Below are 11,430 nucleotides of genomic sequence, written 5' to 3'. Positions count from 1 at the left end.
TGAAAGAAAACTGAAGGGAGAATAATTTTGCAGGACATCGTCCACCTTCTGCACTGCGCTGTATGAATTTCATCTTTCTTCCATCTCCTGGGCCAGCCATCTCACAGGGCACTATGCTCCCTTTCGGCCCTGAAGCAGGACTGGCTACCTGGAAGAGGCACCTGGACCACGTTTCACATCATGAGAGGCTTACACATACAGCATCTCTACTTCAATTTCCCTGTGTCCCAGGAGGTGCAGTCCACACTCCCCCCAGGGGCGTGGCAGTGAGTCAGCAGGCTGCCTGGAGCCGGGGCGTGCTCCCTCCCAGAGATGACCCACCAGCCTGTTTGCCTAATGTGACCACTTTGGAAAAATTGTTTGTTCTCATCCTACTAAAAACAGCTTCAAAGCGACTCCCGTCTAGACTGTGCCAGGATCGATTATCACATCCCGGACCTGATCGAAACCACAGGGGGCATAGTCATTTGCTTTAATGCAGTTAAAGCAAAATATAATAATGCACCCAGGCCAGGGAGGAGAGCAAGGCTCCCTGGATGGTGGAAGGAGAAATGAGTTCTGGATAATTTCTTCTCAGCTCCAAAGGAGCGAGTTTAGACTTTTCCTGCCTCCATCTCTGAGGCTGCCTTGGGCCCTGGACTGTCCTTTGCAGAGGGCCACCAGGTGAGGGTGACCTGGCAGGATGGGGAGTGGGGAGGAAGCCGTCTGGGGGTGGGATGTGGTGGCGTGGGGGTGTGCAGAGCACAGTCCAGGAGGAGGGAAGCCAAAGAAGAAGGAAGGGAAGGACGAGAAAAAAGCTCTGAGAGAGAGAGTAGGAAATGGACACAGCCAGCCTGGTAATTCCTGGAATCCCTGACAAATCCCTGGCCCCAAGGAGGCCAAGTTGAGCCTTGCAGGTCCTCCCAGAGGACAATGTGTGCGATCAATCCAGCTTCCATAAGAAGGCACCAGGAAAATGCGTGTTGGCCTCTCAGAGAGCCATAACGAGGAGAAAGAGCCATCAAAAGCCTTGGCCTGGTGGTCAACACTGCCTTGCCTGCCTCAGGACTTACGTCCAGCATCCCAGGGTTCTAGAGAGGAACCAAGTGATTGCTGACACCACTCCCCCCACCTCTCCAGGACAGGCGGGGATGGGCAAGCCTTCAGGGAGTTCCTCAGTGCTTCCTGCGCACACGGTCCGTGGGAGCTCCACACACCGCCCATGGGGTTACCATAACCAAGTACCACCAATGGGATGGCTTTAACAACAGAAATTTATTTTCTTGCGGTTCTGGAGGCTGGGAACAAAACCAAGGTGTCAATCAGCAGGGTGGTTCCTTCTGAGGGGTGTGAGGGCAGGATCCTTGCTGGGCCTCGCGTGTAGACGGCTGTCTCCTCCCTGTCTTCACGTTGTCTTCCCTCTGTGCCTGTCTCTGTGTCCATATTTCCCTTCTTATAAGGACACCAGTCCCATTGGATAAGGGCCACCCTAAGGACTTCATTTTATCTTGTTAAGACCCCATCTCCAAATAAGGTCACATTGCGAGGTACTAGAAGTTAGGACTTCAACACATGAATTTTAGGGTGGGACGCAACTCTGCCCAGAGCACTGTCCCTCGGGAGCTCCTGCACCCGCTGCCTTGTGAGGAGTGAGAGAGGAGACCAGGCTCTGTGAGGTCAGCTCTCCCCAGCTCCATGACCTTGGACAAGTGACTTCACCTTCAGGAGCCTCGGCTTGCTCATCCATGGAGTGGGGATGCTAATACTGCCCCCACTGAGTGGAGAAGAAGCGCGTAACTCCAAATGCCCTCCTGTTACAGTGACGTGATTTTCCCAGCTGGGAAGCATCCTCGGAAATCGCGGGTGCTCTCCCTTACCAAACTGAGGTCCCCTGAGAACTGAGAGCTGCTCCTCCCCAGAAAGTAAGACTCCGGTACCTTTTCTTCTCCTCTTCTTCTTCCTCCTCCTCCTCCTCATTCTCCTCCTTCTCTTGTTGATTCCCAAAGGCTATTGTTACTTTATTGTTGTTTGTTGTTATGGCCCCCATTTGTTGAAGACTTCATTGTGTAGACGTTGTGCCAAGTGCTTTGCTGTCTTTATCTCATTTTATCCTCACAATAACCCTGCTGGACAGGAACCATTACTATCCCCATTTTATAGATGAATCAACTGAGGCTCAAAGAGTTGGAGTAAGGCCCAGAGGACTGAGCTAGGACACTAATGGGAAATCTCAGGAAGGCAGCTGGCAGTTCGCAGAAGGAAGGTGTTCCTCATGGGCTGCCTGGAAGGGAGGGAGGCCCCTGCCCTGGAGGACCAGGGGCTCTTACTGTCTTGGGGTGAAAGGGGTCGCCAAGTTCAGAGCCGCTCCTGAGCCCCGTGCAGGAACCCCTCTCTAAGACCTGGAAGCCTCAGCCAAGGAGACCCCTGAGGGGAGAAGTAGGGATTCTTGCAAACCCTCCCAGGCCGACAAGCCCAGTTGCCCCTCTAGCAACCGCCCAGCACATAGCAGTTACTCAATAAACACGTAATAAATGAGTAATTATATCGATCAACTGCAATCACAAAAAACAGCCACTTTTGTTGCAAGATGACATTGCCAGGCTTGGGCTAAGCCTTTGATCTATAGTTTCTTGTTTCATTTCATCTTCTCCCAAGCCCTACAGGATAGGTGCCATTATTATCCTGGTTTTACAGCCAAGAAAGCTGAGACCGAGAGAGGTTTAGTAACCTTGGGCAGGTTAAAGCTCTTAAAACCTCTGTGTTAGTGGATCTCAAACCCTGCCCACGGAAGGGGGCATATTAACTTAACCATTCAAACAGCCTTGGGTCCCCAGAAACCCTTGGCACACAGTGGGTGCTTAATAAGTACTTAATGAATTAACGAATTGATCCATTCATCAAACCTAGCCCTCGAGGTAGACATCTGACCAAACAAACAACAGAATCTCTGGGCCCATAAGATTCCCCCAGCCCAGTTCCTGGCATACAGTAGGTGCTCAATAAATATTTGTGGGCTGAATGGCCCTCTGGCCCCTAACATGGGCAACTCTGACCATAAATTTCAGCTCCAGGCACTTTGAAGTTCCCCCAGGGGACAGCTGCTTTTCTTGTTATCGAGGCCCTCTCAGCCCCCACCTCCTAACCCCTCCCGGCCCCCTGGGCCCATCCAGGCCAGGGACCTGGGGCCGCCAGAGCCGGGAGATAAGGATGATGGATGGCCAGTCGCCTGGCTCCACTGAAGCCTGGGGTTTCCTGGGAGCGGGAGACAGTCTAGTGATTCCAAAGCCTCTCGGAATTCGAGTGGAGAGAGCTCCAGGAGGGGGTGGGGGCAGCATCCGAAGTGTCTCTATCTCCTCAGAGATGCTGGACCCCGACAGGAGGTTTCAGCACCCCCCGGCTGCCTTGATCTCCTTCCATGTTGACAAGGCTTCCTTTCAGCATGTGGTGGACACCAGGACTCATCTTTGGAGCTTCCAGTAGGAGGCAGGAGGATGGTATCCCCACCATCCCAGCCTATCTCCTTCCCCGGGGCATTGGGTCCAGGATCTGGAGGCTGAGCAGGCTCGCTTCCCGCTTTGTAATCCCAGGTCTGCCATTAATTGAGTCTTCGGCAAATTGAGAAATCACAGTGTGGGGGCCCAGGTTTGCCCGTTTGTAAAATAGGTCTTGAGGGGGGTGTTTCCTTCCAGCAACGCTGAGACAGGATTCTAAGTAGCTAAAGGAGAACCAGCTGGGGCTGAACGGGATGGAAGCCGTCCCAATGGCGAGGCCAGCTTGTGCTTGGATCCAGGCAATAATATTCATTGGTTTAATTTAAAATCTCTGATCCCCAAACCAACATGCTTCCCAGCTGTGGACAGATTGTAGTGCCTGAGCGTGTTAGACTTTGAAGGACTCTGGAGGGACTGAAACTTGTCAATTTCTTTTTGCCCTTCCCTTCTCTCTGAACTTAAGTTAATTTTAAACTTTAAAATATATATATATATATATGTATTTTTTTTTTATTGAGAACAATACTGGAACATGTTTTTCTTCCTTAAGAAAATACGGATAAAGTTAAAGTGCCCCAGACAAGGTACCCTCAATCCTGGACTACTCCCCTCTATTTCCAGAAGCAATACCATCATGTAGGATGCGCCCCCAACCCTCCTCAGCACCTTCTCATAAACCTGTTTACCCACAGCATGGGTGTGGGGGGTTTATTTAAAGGAATCAGCCCACATCGGTCATGTTTTTTGCATCCATCACCCAGCCTGTGGCTTGGAGACCCACCCGTGCCGGGACATATGGATCCATCTCATTTCCCCTAACTCGTGTTCAGCCTACGACTCGCTGGACCTGCCTTCCACATAAGCTCCAAGAAGGCAGAGGTTTGTTCTCTTGTTCACAGATGATTCCCAGTGTCTAAAACAGGGCCTGGCAGTCGTTACTCGATAATGATTCCGTGAATGAGTGAAGAGAGGAATAAATGAATGACCCGATGCAGGTAACCCACCCTCTACTCTCGGGTATGTCGCTTCCTTCCAACTTTTCACCAACACAAACAGTGCTGCAACGAGCACACCCGAATATGCTCCTGGGTTCACTTTTGAGGAGCAGTAACTGGTGGGGGCTCCCTGAAGCCTCAAAGAGCACAGTTTGAAATCCTCTTGTCAGGCCAAAGCCTTCATTTCATGGATGAGCACAGAGGGCCCAGAGAGGGCAAACAACTTGGCCAAGGTCACCCAGCATATTAGGGATTGATTAGAACCTCAAGGATAGTTTGAATTTCTCTTCCTTCATTGACTCTCTTAGTACTTATATTTTCTCTCACCCCTAGCCTGTGTAGCTCAGGAGGGTGACTTTAGGAGCAGAAAGTCTGAGTCACTTGGCATAGAGAAGACTCTCCAGAATCAGGAGTCCGGGGTTTTTGTCCTGGTATGGAATTGTCGAAGGATCTGGGTAAATCACGTCCCCTCTCTGAGCCTCAGTTTCTCTAATCTGTAAAACTGGCCTAGCACTTCTTGCCTAACTCTTGAAGTGAGGATGACAAGAAGAGTTGATAAAATAGAGAAACAGCATAGGCATCTAAGAGAGGGCTAGTTCAGTTTAAAAGGTAGAATTTTTTAAAACAAATTTCAGGTTAAAAGATATGGTATGTTTCCACTTCTGTAAAAGTGAAAAAGAAAAAAATAAGTTTGTATAAATACGGAAAAAGTGACAGCCGTTACCCAGCAAATGTTAACTGTCAGCGGTTTCCTGGGAGTTCAGAACTGCAGAGAAAGGAAGGGGAAGCTATTAACATTTTCTTGCTACCCTCAGTTTTGTTGATTTTGTAAAAGCTTGACACAACAAAAGATGTATTTACATACTAAGCATGTGAGCTCAAAAAATCAGAAGTGAAAAGATAAATATTGTTATAGAAAAAAATTTAAAGCAGAAGTCATGAATAATCCATTTACGAAAGCAAAAATACAAATAGCTAAACAAGAAAAAGGGCCAAATCTTAGGGTGATCAAATACTTACAAATGAAAGCAACAGTGAAATTCCTTTTCTTTTGCTTATCAAACTGTAAAGTGATATGAAATGGAGACGAAAATGTTTTCGTTTTTGCCCTGGAGAGAGGGAGATCAGAGTGGGGATTAGCAGGAAGGTGGGGACCCCGCCCCCTCACAGTGATGACATCTCCATCATGTCCTGCTGCCCTGCGCTCTGATAGAGCCATCCCGAGACCAAGGAGAGATGACAGGGGAGAGTCACTGCTTCTTTTGGCTTCTACCTCCTCCGACCACGGCGTCCTCTGGCCCCCTGCCCCCAGCCAGGGACACTCTCCCCTCATCAGAACTAAATCCCTTTCTTCTGATAAGAGTCCTGGATCCTGTGACAAAACCAGAAATGATTGGGAAAGTGCCTGGTGAACACAGATCGTGTCCTTCTCCGGAAGGAATTGCTGGGTTCAGAGCAGAGAATCCCGGTTGTGGGGTCAAAGGTCATCTCTGCTAAGCCCCTGCCTCTAAGCAGAACTGCCCCAAAGGCTTTATTTTGGTGGTTTTTTGTGGGAATCCAATGACATGCTAGAACAAGCCATTAGCAGTCATCTGGTCCAATAGCCTCATTTTATATAAGGGGAAACTGAGGCACAGGAGGGCTTATGAGAAACCCAAATCACCCAACCAGTTAAATGGAGCTCCGTCTAGAACCAAGGTCTTTTGACTCCTGGTCCAGTACCCTTTCTGCCTAGATTCATCATGGCCATATCTTTTCTTTGTGGACTGGATCTGTTCTTTAATCCCTGTATATTGAAGTCTATTTTCTCCCTAATTGTGGCTAAAAATCCCACTTGTTCACTTGGGAAAGGAAGTGGTCGTGAGATATATGTTCACAATGGAGATCATATATTTAAGAGAGAAAAGATACAGTTCCGATACAGTTCTAATAAACAGCATTAATCATAAATAGTAAATTTCAATCAGTAAGTACTAAAATTAAATTGTGTTAAACAATAAAAAAACTTAAATAAAACAATAAAAGTCGCCTGACTCTATCACAATATACAAATGCACAACACAGGGCATTGTTATCGTGCTTGGCACACGCCTTTGCCTTTATTTTGCTCAGCACATTCCCCTTGGCCAGGAAGATCTGCCTGGGGAAGAGATGGAGGGCAGGGTAAGACGGCCCAGCAGCAATTCGGTCTCTGTCTGTCACAGAATTCCTGTCAAGCGCTTACCTACCGGCTAAAAACGTGTCTTGGTGTTAAGCAGATTCTCTTTTAAAATTCTCAAGTAAAGACTATAAAATGTCAAGAGTAGGGCTAGGCAAACTTTTTTGGTAAGTAGCCAGATAGTAAATGTTTCCGGCTTTGCAAGTCCTCTAGTCATTTTGCAAGGATTCACTCTGCCACTGTACCTTGAAGGCAGTCACAGGCAATATGTAAACAATCCATCATGACTGTGTTCCAATAAAACTTTATTTATAAAACAGGCAGTGGGGAGGATTTGGCCCTCAGGCTATAGTCTGCCAACTGCTGGTCAAGAGCGTGGGCTTGGGAGTCAAAGTTGAATCGGAATCCCAATTCTGCTGCTGCTTCGTCTGTGAGATCTTGAACTGGCATAATTATTCGAGCCTCATCTGCAGAATGAGGATGCTAATTGTACCTGGTCACAAAGCAGCTACTCAGTGGTATACCACTCAGCTCTGGCATGTCGCAGATGCTCAATAAGTGGCACCTAAACAGCTAGGACACAGTCCACTGTGCTGGAAGACACCAGAGTTCCGATTCTAAATTCATTGCCCCTACCAGCCGTTTAACCTCAGCCAAGTATGTCACTTACCAGCTCCAAAACTCTGCTTCCTCCCCCCATAAAATGGGAAGAGAAACTCATTTATTGCCAGAACCTTCATATACATTCTTGCTTAACTCTCACAACACCCCTTGTAATTGTTACTATCTACAATTTACAGAAGAGGAAACTGAGTCACAAAGAGGTGAAGGGCCATTTAGCTAGTAAGTGATAGAAACCAGATATTTAAACAGAGACTGTCTGACTTCAAAGGTCGAGATATTTCTTTCCACTCAACTGTGTTGCCTCCCTAGAAAATGAGAAGAGGAGAAGAGGTGTGGGCTGCGTACAGCGTTCTGATCTGTACATCTGTGAACTGCTGCATCGCCCATCTGGTACCTGAATCTCCTCCCAGCATCCCTGCCCAGCCTCTGCGTCTCCTCCACCAGAAGATGGGGGGTCAGTACTGGACTGAACAACCCATTTTCTCTTTGGTCAACACTGACTGTGGTAAGGTCTTGGATTGAATGAACTCCATCCCCATCATTTCTGCCCAAGGGTCCAAATGCTTTCTTTGAGGACCCCCCAAACCTTGATCACCCTTCTTCTACAGGATGCTCACCCAAGATTTGATCATCCCTTGATTCCACAGCTCTGTTCCTGCAATTGCGCCTCCTCCCAGAGGACGTGGCATGGAGGCCCCCCTGCATTCCCGCTGCCCCACCCTGGGAGACTGCTCCGATGTGTCTATACCCCTGGAATACTGTGGCGCCTAGATCTGCGTTCCTGCCCAGCGGGCTGAGATGTCACGAAGGTGAGTCAGCTCGTGCCCATGATAACATCTACATAGCCAGCCTAGGAGGCAGGTATTTCTTGCACTGGAGCGATGAGTTTGGGACACAGAGGAGCCTATCCTGTGCTTGTTGAGCCTTCCCCTGCGGGGGGCGGGGTGGGTGGAGAGAGCGTCAAGAAGAAAGGCCACTCTTTCCGAGAACAACCTTTTGAGATGGGAGGATCTTGGTCTGACTCACAGAAACCAAGTCTTCAAGAACCTGTACCGAGAGGTGGGGTCGGAAGCACTGACCAGGCAGGCCACAGTGAAAACCAGCTTTGTGCTTTCTGAGGCTGAGAGCATGTGGAAGGTCTGCTAAGGTCAACGTGATCATTCAGAAGGCATTGATACCCCAGCTGCTGGGCAGGGCTGCTGGGCTGGAGCCAAGATACTGGATTCTATTCACAACCCCATTGAAAAACTCCTGTGATGTTGGGCCAATCACATCTCCTCTCTGGGCTTTGGTTTTCCCATCTGTGGGATGACTGGGTGGGAACTCCTTAGCTTCTCAGAGAGACAGTATGGCCCAGTGGTAGGAGCTCAGAGCTCTGGGGTCAGACAAACCTGTACATGCACCCAGCTCTGCCTCTTCCTGGCTGTTTGACTGCAGGCAAGTTACTTAACCCCTGAACCTTGGTCTTCTCATCTTTACAATGGGATAACAGGTGCTCGCTTCAGCAGCACCTAGGCTAAAATTGGAATGGTGCAAAAAAGATTAGCATGGCCCCGGCGCAAGGATGACATGCAAATTCGTGAAGTGTTCCATATTTTGTTTCTTCGTTTTTTGATATCTGCAGGTGGGGAAACTGAGGCTAGATAAACCAAGTGACTTACCCAATGGAGGACACTTCTGGGTTCAAATCCCATCCCCTCCAAAAATAAAAAATAAAAAATAAAATGGGATAATGGTAGAGTGCTCCATGTGCCTGGCCCTACTCAGCACTCACTAAATGGAGGGTGTTGTGGTGGTGATCCGAGGGCCATCCACCTCAGTATTCTGAGATTCTACACGTGGAAGTGCGAGAGATGGGGTGCATACATGGGACGGGGCTGTTGGTAAGACCCTGAATGACACCCCGGTCCAGTTCTGAGGGACACTGGACCTCCAGCCATCTCTGCTACCTACACATGTCCTGCATGCTCCTCCTGCCAGGCCTTTGCCCTCTCTGGTTCTCTCCCGAGTCCAGAATGCCTTTTCTGCTTAATAAAATATGTCTGGCAAAAAAAATGGCAGCCAGAAGGCACATGCATGTGCCTCTAACATTCAGGCAAGGGTCTTTCCTGCACGCCTTTTTTCTGTCTTCAGAATGTGCCTGAGCAGAATCAAACCGGGGTGCTTAGAATCACAGACTCATAGGAAGAGAGTTGCAAGGAATCATTTATTCATTCCACAAACAGTCCTTGAGCACCGACAGTGTGCAGGCACTGTGAACGGGACCTTGGAGAACACCACCAGGGGCTCTTACAGAGGGTTCTCAGAGGAACTCCCAAGGTCTAAGAACCCCTGAATGTATAAATAAAGTTTTAAATCTGCACATGTAAAATGTCCTTCCAAGACAGACACTCTGACATCAGACTGCCAAATGCCGGTGTCTCCAAAATGTTAAGAGCCACTGGTTCAAGCCCACCACCCAATAGGCCTTTTTCACAGTTGGGGAAATTGAGGCCTAGGACAGGGAAATGACTTGTTCAAGGTCACACAACTAGTCAAGGGCCCAGGCAGGCCCCTCCAAACCTCCACATCTCCAAGAGAAGACCCCTTCATTTGTTGACAGGGGGTGGCTGCAGAAGGACGAGCAATTGAGCTGATTCTCTGGATTCTAAGGAGCCCCTCTTCTGAACCCTCCACTCCCCACCACACACCCACAAATACACACACACACACAAATAACACACACTCCCAGCGTCTTTCGCAACATCCTGCAGGTTCACCCACCAGAGGCCTGGTGTTGGGCCTGCCTCAAGTCGAATGCAGATAACCTCTCTCAGGATGTATAAACATCCAGTGGGCGTCCAGGGCAGAAGAATGTAGAAATAGCTTCTTTTCCCTGTGACCATTGGACGTCTTCTGCCAGACCGTGTCGAAGTTACAGTGACCTCTCAGGCCTGGGCCTGAGGCCCTTTGAGTCCCCGTCTAGTGTCCCCCAGATGTTTTCTCACTGTCGATGACTTCTGCAACCTCAACAAAGAAGGCTTCTTAAGCGCCAGGATCCTACCCCCTCTCTCCACGCGCCTTTGTCCGAGCCCCACACCTTCCATGGCTTGCAGCCGAGAAGCCAGGGGTTGCCAGCTGTGGGCTGGCGCTTCCTTCAGAAGGGTGTTAACGGCGGTTTCGGGAGATTTTATGTGGAGACAAGTGGTTTGAATTTAAAGGGAGGGCACAGGGGAGCTAATTAGAAAGCCTACTTGTGGTAAATAGATATTTATTTTATCCTACTTTTTAGAGAACTAAATCTTAGCAAAACAGAACTGAGCTGGAAATGAAAGCAACACCTTTTTTTCCCCTTCAGCTACGATTTGTTTCCAGGTTTAAAAAAAACAAAAGCCCTCCAAAAATTTGGTCAGAAGAATCAAGTAGAAATGCGCTGAAGCTCTCTCCGAACGGAGGGACGAGAAAATGTGGCAGACCATCCTCCCTGCGACTCCAGGGACTGTGGGTTTGGTCTCAGCTCTGAGGAGGCAGAAGGGAAGCAGGCACAGGCATACGTGGAGAGCTTCGTGGAACCCTGCCGTCCACCCGGCGTTCCAAACACAGTGTTGCAAACTGTTGCCCATGTTTGGAAAGAGAAAAAATGGAATCTCACCCCCATCTTTATTCAATTCTTCTGGTTGCTATTTGCCAATTCTACTTAACCTAGGAGAAATATGGGGATGAATTCTGGATGTGTTCAGAGTGGCCTGGGATCCATTTTTGGAAATAGAGACTGTGTCATTGAATTACATGATACTCCTTGCATGGCCAGTGTGCCTGCACAGGCGCGCGCACACACACACGTACACACACTCAGCTCTGCTCAAATGCCACCCTCCTCACACAGCCTTCTCCTTGGCCCTCCACCCAGACTCCCCTTCTGTTTCCTCAGGACTTGCAGAGAACTTGGAAGCTTCCTCTCTTCTAGAACTTTCTATGCTCAGCCTCACATCAGAATTATTCATGCAAATGAAAATCTCCTCCAGTCGTCAGGAGAGAATTCAAAGGCCCCTTCACACAGACAACAAAGAATAAACAGAATCAAGTTCCTTAGAGTCAGAAATACTAATAGAACCTCCTCACAGTGCTGTTGTGAGAATTAAGTGCCTGCAGCTTGGCCTAGAACATAGTGAGCGCTCAGCAAATATTTGATGGAACCCGTGAT

The 11,430-nt window shown here is 48.7% G+C and overlaps 1 non-coding gene across 1 annotated transcript; it reads left to right on the top strand.

Moving 5' to 3' along the window:
- The first annotated feature begins 8,739 nt into the window (after window positions 1–8,739).
- LOC124243120 (U6 spliceosomal RNA) lies at window positions 8,740–8,846 on the top strand. The gene has a single exon (XR_006889617.1). It is a non-coding gene; the product is annotated as a U6 spliceosomal RNA (small nuclear RNA).
- Window positions 8,847–11,430: the final 2,584 nt, after the last annotated feature.

This window comes from Equus quagga, chromosome 7 (genome assembly GCF_021613505.1).
Source record: "Equus quagga isolate Etosha38 chromosome 7, UCLA_HA_Equagga_1.0, whole genome shotgun sequence".
NCBI classification, from domain to species: Eukaryota; Metazoa; Chordata; class Mammalia; order Perissodactyla; family Equidae; genus Equus; species Equus quagga.
The sequence above is the reverse complement of the archived record's forward strand: the minus strand, read 5'-3'. Positions and strand labels throughout refer to the sequence as shown.